Source organism: Petaurus breviceps, unplaced genomic scaffold (assembly GCF_028583685.1).
Source record: "Petaurus breviceps papuanus isolate PSGF00001 unplaced genomic scaffold, PetGlider_PUasm1.0 470, whole genome shotgun sequence".
Classification (NCBI taxonomy): Eukaryota; Metazoa; Chordata; class Mammalia; order Diprotodontia; family Petauridae; genus Petaurus; species Petaurus breviceps.
The window spans coordinates 2,834,737-2,845,829 of NW_027186350.1; the positions used below are offsets into that span (position 1 = coordinate 2,834,737).

Sequence of the window (11,093 nt, forward strand, 5' to 3'; positions counted from 1 at the left end):
ACACACACACACACACACACACACACACACACACACACACACACACAGACACACACTGAAATAAGCACCAAAAAGCCCTAGAGTCACATGTGTCCTCACAAAACTGGTATGGGAGAGCCACATTTGAATGTGTGCATATGAACAAATATCCCACAAAATGGGACAATAATAGCCTTAATCTTCCAAGATTCTTGTGAGTATAAAATGAGATAATATTTCTAAAGTGCTTTGTAAACCTTAAAACGCTTTATAGATGGTAATGATTATTATGATGATGATGTCAGAGATTCTGAGACCCATGTTCCTACACTCACACCTAGATTCTCGCTCTCAAAAACATCATCCTCCAAACCCAGTTAAGACTAGGTCAGGAGGAGTACTTCCTAAACCCCAGCTCATACTAATAATAGGACTTGTTATGGGGGTTGTGTCAGGTACAGTGCCTAGCTATGTACTATACCTATAGTCTCACCTTGGCAGCAGTGCTTTGAATGAGGAAAGGGTCTAGGGTGAAGGAACAAATTGGGGAGGAGAGGTCATGATAGAGAGCTTTCCATGAGCTCATGATCTGGACGTGATTCTACAAATATTTCCACAAATAAGTTGTGTGATGCTGTTTATATAGTTAAGGACAGTTTAGCCTGGAGGTAAAGGGATGAACTACAGGTCTAGCTCAGGTCCCTTCTCAAATCTAGGATTCTGGGATTTTAAGATCATCCACACAAAGAGAAATGAACACCATAAATACGTGAAAACTCTTCCATTGCAGAGTTCATGTAAACCCCTGTATCAAACCCCCTGGACATTCAAAGACATGTATGGGTTTCATTAAATGAAAAAAGAAGCATTTGCTTATTTTTTGCTTTTTTTTCTGTATCTGGACCCTTTTCTCATATGCTTGTTAATCTAATTCCATTGAGATCCTGTTAATAGTCTGGAAGAAGTTGTCTTTTGAAGATAATTCAAAACCCATCTATTTTAGCATCCTAGCTCTGACTAGTCAGAAAGAACCTTCTGGCAGATCAAAACACATTTCCTCTATTTGCATATGCCAATACTCTTTGCATTCTCCATAACAGTTTAATAATACTTTCTATTATAAGATTCTCTCTTTTCCTGCCTAGATTCTAACCATCTTGAGAATGGCAGCAGCAGAATGGAAGTCAGTTAAGTAGGAATCAAGGGCCATAACTAAGTTTTAAAGAATTATTGGGAAGATCACGAATGTGTCTGTATATGTAGCCACACAGACTGTCTTAATTGCCCACAGATAGCTTTCTATTTGAAACTTTATTATTGTTCCTCTCAAGTTTGTCATTTCTAGATTTTTTTTTTTTTCATTTTAACTCCACGTAAGAAAAAAAAAAACCTTTTTTACAAAAGTGGTATGTGTTGCCTTAGAAGGAAAATTATGAGTTCTCTCTCAGTGGAGTACTTCAAATGGGAGTTTGAAGGGATTCAGCTGAAGCAATTCCTGCTTAAGTCCGGTTGGACTGGACGGTTTCTGAGGTTCCTTCCCTCAGGATTCCTTCTGGGATTCTGTGGCTCTGTATTCATTCTCAAATTCTCTTCATCCAGTCATTGAACAAGTTCTTCTCCCAAGATGAAAAGGATGTAATAAGATGGGGAAAATTGGGGTGAAGAACGATGGCAAAGGGCTACCAAATTTTTTACCTAGACTACTGTCTAGAGAACCAACCAATCAATGAACATGAATAGACATAAACTAACCATTGGGCATCTGCTCTGACATTCACATTCACAGAATAAGCCTAACACCCCTTCTGTACCTACCCCACCATCTATGGTGATACACATACCCATGAATGCAATGAGGTACACTTAATTCACATATACATGTTTACCCACATTCTCCCAGAAGTTATCTCTGTATCTTACCCATGGATACATGGATAAGAGCCAACCTCTCCTGCCCAGACATAAACCCCAAACAGAACATCCCTACTTGACTAGATATTACATGGCCTCATTCCAGAGGACTTTGAGTAACTCTCCCACCCCAGTTTCACCCTCTGGCATTCTACTACAGGTTGAATTCTGAGGTCTATGTTCCTTTTTGTTTGGTTTTGTTTTTGTCTGAACCCATGAACTTATTAGTATTGGGAACTTCTGATGTGGAAACAACCTCTACCACTGCAAATGAACAAGTCTTATCCTTTTTATAGTTTCAGAGAATTGTCTCAAACACCAAAAGGTAGCCCCTTTATGGTTGCACAGTAGTATATTTCAGAGGCAAGACTTGGTCCCACGTTTTAATGATGGAGTCTGGCATGCCAGTATTTTTACCCAGGGTTCACAGGATCCATGATGCTTTGAATTTTGCATTGGTTGAAGACACTAAGAAAAAGAAATATATGCATGGAAAGCATATGAATGGAAATCCAGCTTAGACAGACAACATGAGGTGGTAAAAGATTGAAAGGTATGGTTAGCATGCTGGGTATCTTCCCATCGTGTCTCCAGGGCTGTCTAAGAAAAGAACTGATGGGGAAGTGTAATAGTAATGGCATTTAAAGATTCCCCTGTATTGGCTTGGTTTTTGGTTTGATTGTGTTAAAACCCAGAGCTTGTTAATCCCACTTGTGGGATGGACTTATTGACATAAAAAGAGAGTGCTGAACTGGGAGGAGCTGGTGACATAGATTTGGAGAGACACAAGAGAGAGGCAGAAGAACTTTTTGGAAGCAGCACCCTTTTGGAGGCAGAGAGGATTGCTGAGGGCCACTTTGAATTGCCCAGGACTTTGAGAGCTGCCACCCAGAGCTGCCGAGGACTGAGGAGACATGACTGTTTGGCTGGTACTTTGTCTGTCTGTTTTGATGTTGTTTTGCCAGATTTGTCCACTGGTGAAAGACAGTCCTGTTGTTGCAGAAGTCTTAGAACCTTGCTGTTGGTTCAGAAGCTCTGAAGAAGGATTTTCTTGTTGTATGTTTACAGAAATCCTGGAAGAGGGTTTTGCTAATGTTTTCAGGGGTCTTAGGACTGTTCTGCAGACAGAGAATGAATTAATGAAGAGACTGGCAATGTATTTTGTGGCCTTGCTAAGCTTTGTCTCTCCAGGAACAAAGATTGCTGAGAAGTTGCCTCATGTCAAGATGAAGAAAAGACCTTCATTTGGGTATTAAGTGCTGTGCTTAAACTTGTTGTAACTCTGGGGTAGATTCAATTGTGATCCAAGGGTGGGGAACTTCTGACCTTTTTGTGCTCTGTGATTGAACAAATGAATGTACTTTACTTATGATTGGAAACTAATCTCCATTTGAGAAGAGGGGCTTTGTGATGGACTAAATGAAGGTACAGCCTAGGGGTGGAGTAGTATTTAGAACAGGGACTTAGTAATTGATTTAATGAATGTAAGGTCCTGGGGTGGGGTAGTACTTGGAGATTATTTAATCACACTTAGTAAATGCTGTATTTTGAATGATGTCATATTTTGATCTTCTCTGTTCTTAATTTGTCACTGAATAAAATGGAGAGCACCTATGCTGGTATTTTGAACCTTGGGAAGTTGCCTTTGCTTGGCATTACATTACAGGCAGCTAGGTGGCACAGTGAATAGAGCACTGACCCTGAAATCAGGAGGACCTGACTTCAAATCCAGCCTCAAACACTTGACACTTACCTAGCTGTGTGACCTTGGGCAAGTCACTTAACCCCAATTTCCTTGTCTTCCCCCCTCCAAAAAAAAAGAAAGAACTGAGCAAATCATCAGGACCATCCCCAGGCCACAAGACCTAAAGGGAGGACAGATTTCCCAAGGCATAATAGAGGAGCAGAGCCGCAAGCAGCATAAGTGAAAGTGGCAGGTAGTCTCTTTCCTAGATTATTAACTATTGCTTATAAATTTATTCCCATTGGCATAAAAGAAAAGTTGATGATCACTTACACTGAATGATATGATTTATTGACACTGGTTCAGGATAAGACTGGAGGTGTTTTACACCTAAAGAGATTCAAGCCATTGCCCCCCAACAAAGCTGAGGTGGAGAATGATAGGGTCTGAATCCCCCTAAGAAAGAGAGATCATTTCATCATCATCTCCTAGATCTAGTAAGAGAAATCATCGGGGCTATATATTATTATTAATATTATTATATCCAACATATTATTAAGTAGACTATCTGTACCTGACCTGTAGTAGAACTTTCTGAGCTCACATTGGTCTGATCAGCCACAGTCCGACACACTGTACCTTGACCCCAACATAGTGATGTCATTTTGTTCCTCTTTGAAAATAAAGGGCAACAGGTGGCGGCCAGGTAGCACAGTGAGTAAGAGCACCGGCTCCAGTGTTGAGAAGACCTGGAGATCGAATCCCGGGCTCAGACACTTAGCACCCACCCAGAAACACCTGGCCGTGTAACCTTGAGCAAGTTACTTAATCCCGATTGCTTAGGGGCAGCCAGGTGGCTCAGCAAGTAAGAGCACTGGCTCCAGTGTGGGATGACTTGGATCAAATCCGGGCTCAGATACTTAACACCACACCCAGAAATAATAACTGGCCGTGTAACCTTGAGCAGGTTACTTAACCCCAATTGCTTTAAAAAATAAAAAAAAAGAAAAGAAAGGGCAACAACCAATATCCAGAACCATCATCATGATGCATGAGCACCCTTTTACATGTAAGATATTCATATCCACATACATATACATAGGTGAGGTTCATCCCAAGCTTCTTTTTGTGAAAGAAAGCTTTCCTCTATATGTGAAAATCCAGTAACACATGTTGAAAGCTATACACATATATGTGTGTAAATAAATACACATGTTTACATATACATTATATACATCTGCATATGATGTGTGTATACATATATGCCAGGGCAGTTAGTGCTCTCTAACTCTATCAGTGGATAGAGCACTGGGCTTGGAATTAGGAAGACTCATCTTCATGAGTTAATTAGTTAGATATGTAGCAGCTGTGCTACCCTGAACAAGTCACTTAATCCTGCTTCTACAGTTCCTCATCTCTAAAATGAGGTGGGGAGGGAAATGGCAAACCAATCTCCTTCTTGTTCCTCTAATTTGCTCTTATGTTATCTTTTATGTCTAAGTCACGTACCCATTTGAAATTCATCTTAATCTATGGAATACAATATTGGTCTGTAAACCATATTGTTTTCCAATTTTCTCAGCAATTTTTTTTTAATACTAAGTTCTTACCATAGAAACTAGTCTTCAGGCTGGTTGCACACCATGTTACTTTTTATTTACTTCTATATGTGTGTACCTAATCTGTTCCACTGATCAACCCCCTATTTTTTAACCAGGTCATTTTGATGATTGCTGTTTTGTAATATAGTTTGAAAAGCATTACTGCTAGGCCCCCTTATTTTCTACTTTTTTTCATTTTTTTTCATTGCCTCGTTGGAATTCTTGACCTTCTGTTTGTTCTTCCAGATAAATTTTGTTATTATTTTTTCTGCCTGTATGGAATAAACTTTTGATTAGTTTGGAGCTGAATTAGTAAACTAATTTAGATATTATTACCATTTTTTTTATTAGTACAGCCTTTCCATGAGTAATAAATGTCCTTCCAATTATTTAAATCCAACTTTGTTTCTTTAAAGTGCTTTTTTTGGGGGGGAGGGCAATTGGAGTTAAGTGACTTGCCCAGGATCACACGGCTAGTTTTTGTCTTAAGCGTCTGAGGCCGGATTTGAACTCAGGCACTCTTGACTCCAGGGCAGATACTCTATTCACCGTGCCACCTAGCCTCCCCTCTTTAAAGTGCTTTTATAGAAGTTCCTAGGTGTGTTTTGAATAACTCCCAAATATTTTACACCTTTTGTCATTATTTTGAATTGAATTTTCTTTTCTATATCTTCCTACTAGGTTCTATTGATAATGTACAGGAAAGCTGATGACATGCTGATTTATTCTGAAAATTGGCTAAATTGAAGTAATAGTTTCGTTTCATTTTAGTTTTTCATTGACTTTTCCTTAGGATTCTATAGATAGGTCAATATATCATCTATGAAATGTGATAGTTTTGTTTTCTTTTTGCTATGTTTTCCCCTCAATTTCCCTTTTTTTTTTCTGATTTCTATAGGTAGGGTTTCTAGCACTATGCTATATAGTAATAATGATACTGGGTATGCTTATTTTACCCCTGATCTTATTAGGAAAGTCTCTAACTTTTCTCCATTACATATAATGTTTTCTCTTAGTTTTAGATACATACCATTTACCAAAATAAAGAAAAGCCTATTTATTCTTATGCTTTCTAGTGTTGTTGTTTTTTTAACAGAAACTGGAGTAAGAATTTCTCAAAAGCCTTTTAAATATTTATCAAAATAATCATATGGGTTTTATATTATATCGTAATATGTATTAATATGGTTTATTGTGCTTATAGTTTTTTCTTCTATTGAACCAATGCTATATTCCTGATGTAAATGAAACCTAGTCATAGAACATAATCTTTTCAAAATGTTGTTGGGAGCAGCTAGGTGGCACAGTGAATAGAGTACCAGCCCTGAAGTCAGGAGCACTTGAGTTCAAAGCCATCCTCAGACACTTGACATACTTACTAGCTGTATGACCTTGGGCAAGTCACTTAACCTCAATAGCCTTGCCTTTCTCCCTCCAAAAAATGTTGTAGCCTATTTGTTCATTTTTATAAGTTGCATTAGTATTCATTAGAAATATTGGTAGTTTTCTTCTCTGCTTTGTCTCTCTCTAGTTAGATGTCAAGACCATATGTGTACCATAGATATAAATTGAAAGCTTCTCCTTATTTCCTATTTTTGAAAACAGTTTGTGTAGTATTGGAATTAATTGTTCTTTGAATGTTTAATAAAATTCACTCAGTAAATCCATCTGATACTAGAGTTTTCTTCTTTGAGAGTTCATTTATGACTTGTTCAATTCTTTTTTCTGATATTGGACTCTTTAAATGATTTTTTTTCTCTTGTATGTAGGTTATGCTCATTTTTAAAAATATATAAATAGGAGATAAGGTATGTGAGCCGAGTTACTATTTTCTTTGCCTTGGTTTGATATTAATAGCATTCTTTTTTTTAAGCATTTGACATTATCCCCTCTACCAGATAACTTGGAAATCAATTCCCTATTCCCTCGTTATTGTGCTGCCTTCCATGCAGACTTCCTCTGTAGGTACTTATTTTAGTATGTACAGTTACTGCTCTTCCTACCTGTTTTTTAGAGTCATTTCTACTTCCTTATGAAGAATATCAGGGACTATATTAGAGTCCAGATAAGATGACTTCAGTGAAACTGGTAGAGAAACAGAAATCCTTACCATCCCTTCCTCCCCTCCAGTTTTCTCTATTTGTTGTTCTCTTTCCAGGTTCATCCATCAATACTTTTGAAATGATCTGGATAGAGTTTCTTATTAAGTTTTCTAGAATTTTACTCTTTTTCCTCCATTTCTCGCTCTTTAAAAGACCATGATGCTCATATCTTATTCCATCCTCCCCCATTACATTTTACAAATGATTTTATATTCTGAATTACTTTTGCCCTCACATGGCAATGTAATCAAGTGTATCTATATAAGTTCATTTACAAACTCTTTTGGTTTCCTGGTTGTGCTAATTGATTTACATCTATCAAATATCCTTGAGAAATTTCATCAATGTTTGGGTTTTTTTTAACCCATTTCCCATTTTTCAACATCAGTTGACTATTTACATAGGTCAGATTGGAGTTGTCTCAATTATGGGACATATATTCTCATTTTTATTCTTAGAACTTGATATTGATTTTGTTTTTGCATTAGGTTGGTGTTCTGAATGTACAATGACAACTGATTTACAAATGACCACCATCCCCCCAGTATCTACTCACAGTTTGTCATCTGCTAAGAATAATTGATTTGATTTTTGTGGAGTTATTTGGGGCTCCTGACTCTCTTTTTTAAAGAAAGCACACATGATATATAAGCATGAGGCTTTTCGGGAGTCTACAAGCCTTTGGCCTCCTTCCTTTCTTAATCCTAAAACATACTTTTGCCTTTGTTCTATATATCTACCTTTGATCTAAAGTTACTAAGTGATAAAGTATATTTATTGAATTTATAGGTTCTTATCAAATCCTTTGTAGAATTTCTCTACTTCTTTATGCTCTGTAACAGATTCTGGCACAGAAACTGAAAGTAATGGGTTCTTTTTGCAAATGCTTATCATGAGCCCTAAGATATGAAATGGCCAGTATCCAGGAACTATTCTTAATGCCCTAAGACTTACAATAAAAGCACCTGCACCAACTCTTTTATGTTCCTCTCCAAGGAGAACTTGTGCAAGCCATTTTTCTATTTAGTTGTAACTTTTGTTTTGTTTTTCTGGTTTCATGTATAGTGAGAAGATCAAGAATGAGATGATTCATTCCCTCCAGTAGTATGTCAGCCCTCTGGTCATTGCAGACCATAGTACCATCAGCAAAGTTAATGTTTATAGATACTAAAAAAAAAAAAAAGCCCTACAATTATTAGCACCCTTTGAGACTGTAAAGACAGAAATAGAAGGGTGCCACACAGGCCAGATAGCTATTATGTATTTTTCTTTGCTTTATGATTTGCTATGGCCAGAGAATTCATTACCTACTGGATAACTCATTTAGTGGAAGCCTCTCCTGATTTTGCTAGGCAGGTCCTAAGAAAACAGACACAATCTACTGCTGGAACTACAGTTATAACTGCAACAGTAAAATGATGGTAATAGCCCTCATTGCTCCCTTCTATAGGAAAGAATTGAGATTGAATATTGTATGTAAGTTGATTATTCTCATTAAAGTTTTGCAGAGATAGGAAAGTAGACATAGACTTCAACAAACATATTTTAAGACCTTATTATGTACAGAGTACTGTACTTGTCACTGAGGGAAATACCAAGTTTGAAAAAGATACTGTCCCTCTCCTCATCAAGGTATAATGTAATACAGGTAGAAATACACAATTAATTGAACATCTATCCTTGATAATACAATGCATTGTTGTGCAGTGAGCCAGTACAGTTATCCTTCCACATTGCATCATGGGTCAGCATTAAGAAATTAAATTAGAATTTGAAGGGAATTTTTCAGAAACCACAGATGACACACAAAGGCCAGCAGATGACATAGAAACAATTTAGAAACTCATAAATGCATAAAATATATGTATGGTATTATGCAATATCAACACATTTTATCTTTTAGTACCATAATAATCGAGACCTCTCCTCTGGTACAAAGAGAAGGCCAAAAATTTTACATGGATTTTCCAGATTGCAGAAGCACCACACCCCTAACCCCCATGATGTGAAGGGATAACTGTATTATACTCTGAGGGATATTATACCCTTAGTGTGGAGGTCCTTAATCTTTTTGTGTCATAGATTCCTTTGGTAGTCTAATGAAGCTTATGGGTTTCACCAAAATGAAATTTTTAAATATGTAAAATAAAATTTCAAATGAAAACAATTAAATTTAAATAGTTATCAATTTTTAAAAAATAAGTTCACAGACCCCAAGATAGTGGATTACCTCTAACTGGAAGTGTTCAAGTAAATGTGAATTATTTACTAAGTATGTCATGGAGGAAAATCTAATTCATGTGAAGTTTGAACTGAATAGCCTCAGGGATCTTGAAAAATCTAAGATTTGGTGATATTCCCCAGGCTCAGTGGATTAGCTGGATGACAGCTTAGGTCCAGATGATCCTGGGTGAGTTCTTTTTCCTCTCCCTCTTAGTAATTATTCAGAGATTATGATGATCTTGACCTTTTTTCTGGAAGGTTAGGGTTTGAAATGTACTTTAGGACTACTAGGAAGCATACACCTCCCAGGATTAAAAACTGGTCCATTAACAATAGAATTGAAGCTTATCAATTTTCCAGTTCCTTGAATCTACCTGTCATCACAGTCGCAATGGCCAAAGTTGAGAATGCTCAATACATAGCCTTTCATCTCCATAGGAAAGTGCACTTTGCACAAAGAAGTAACACAATTGCTAGGCAGAGAAGCTTAGTAACATTTAAAATCCTTTCCCTGTCTTCCTTAATCTTAATGCCTTCCCTTTCTTTAGTATCTCTGATTTATCCTGTATTTATCTTTTTAATACGTAGTTGTTTACATGTTCTCTTCCCCATCAGACTGTGACTTCCTTGAGAGCATGGACCAATTTTTGCCTTTTTTCATATCCACATGGCTTAGCACAGTACCTGACACATAGTAGGTACTTGATACATGCTTACTGACATGACATGAGATAGAGGCTCTCAAGATACACTCTCCAAACAGCATAGAAAATATACACACCAAATCCTACTTGTCCCATTCCTAGATTTCATGTTACACACCATGTTCAAATACAAAAAACCCCACAGACATTTTCTTGAAATGGGACATTTATCTGCTTAAGGGATAGGTATTTCACTTGTATAGAAACTCTCCAGTAAGGGACCTCCTTCTATCAACACAAATTGGCCCCTCCTCTGTAACTTATGGAACTAGAGAATTATCTGGGACGCTGAGAGGTGGTAATTTGCCTGGGGGGCTGGATCACATAGCCACTATGTGTCAGAAGCTGGACTTGAATTCAGCTTTTCCTGGCTTCAAGGCTCATTCTGTCTTCTATTGCTGTGCATTCTTATTGTGTCCTCTAATAAACATCAGTAGGTTTTTTTCCTAGTCATTAAGTGCTAAGGGGGAAGAAAGCAAAGAGAACATTCCCACTTGAACAAGAAATGGAAAGAAGTTGAACCAACCACCACCCGAGACAGGCACATACACAGAAATGCTCCTAATCCATCAATGCTTTGTCTTTCCTACCTGAGTGATATGTCCGGATTCACCAGTACCGACTACCTGGAGCTCCTTTCAAGCCTAGTGTTCACTATGGTATGACCTGGAGTCTTCAGTCACCATATTTTTCCAAAGGATCAGTCCTTCTCTGATGCTCATCCTTCTTAACTTCTGTCGTCTGGCTCCGTAAAGGGAGCCTCAGCAGCTTTCTTCCATTCTTAATTCTTGCTACCTTTCTAGCTTAATTATGCAAATTACCCTTTCAGAGGAAGGGATCGGGAGGTAAGGTATCCTCCTCTCTCTCTCTCTCTCTCTCTCTCTCTCTC

General features: G+C 37.6%; 1 protein-coding gene across 1 annotated transcript in view; it reads right to left on the reverse strand.

Annotated features, from left to right (window-relative positions):
• STYK1 (serine/threonine/tyrosine kinase 1) overlaps positions 1 to 11,093 on the reverse strand; it is a 34,236-nt gene extending 23,143 nt beyond the window's left edge. The window contains exon 1 of the mRNA XM_069101489.1: positions 10,795 to 11,093. The gene's annotated coding sequence lies outside the window, so the exon portion shown is untranslated. The remainder of the gene's footprint in view (positions 1 to 10,794) is intronic.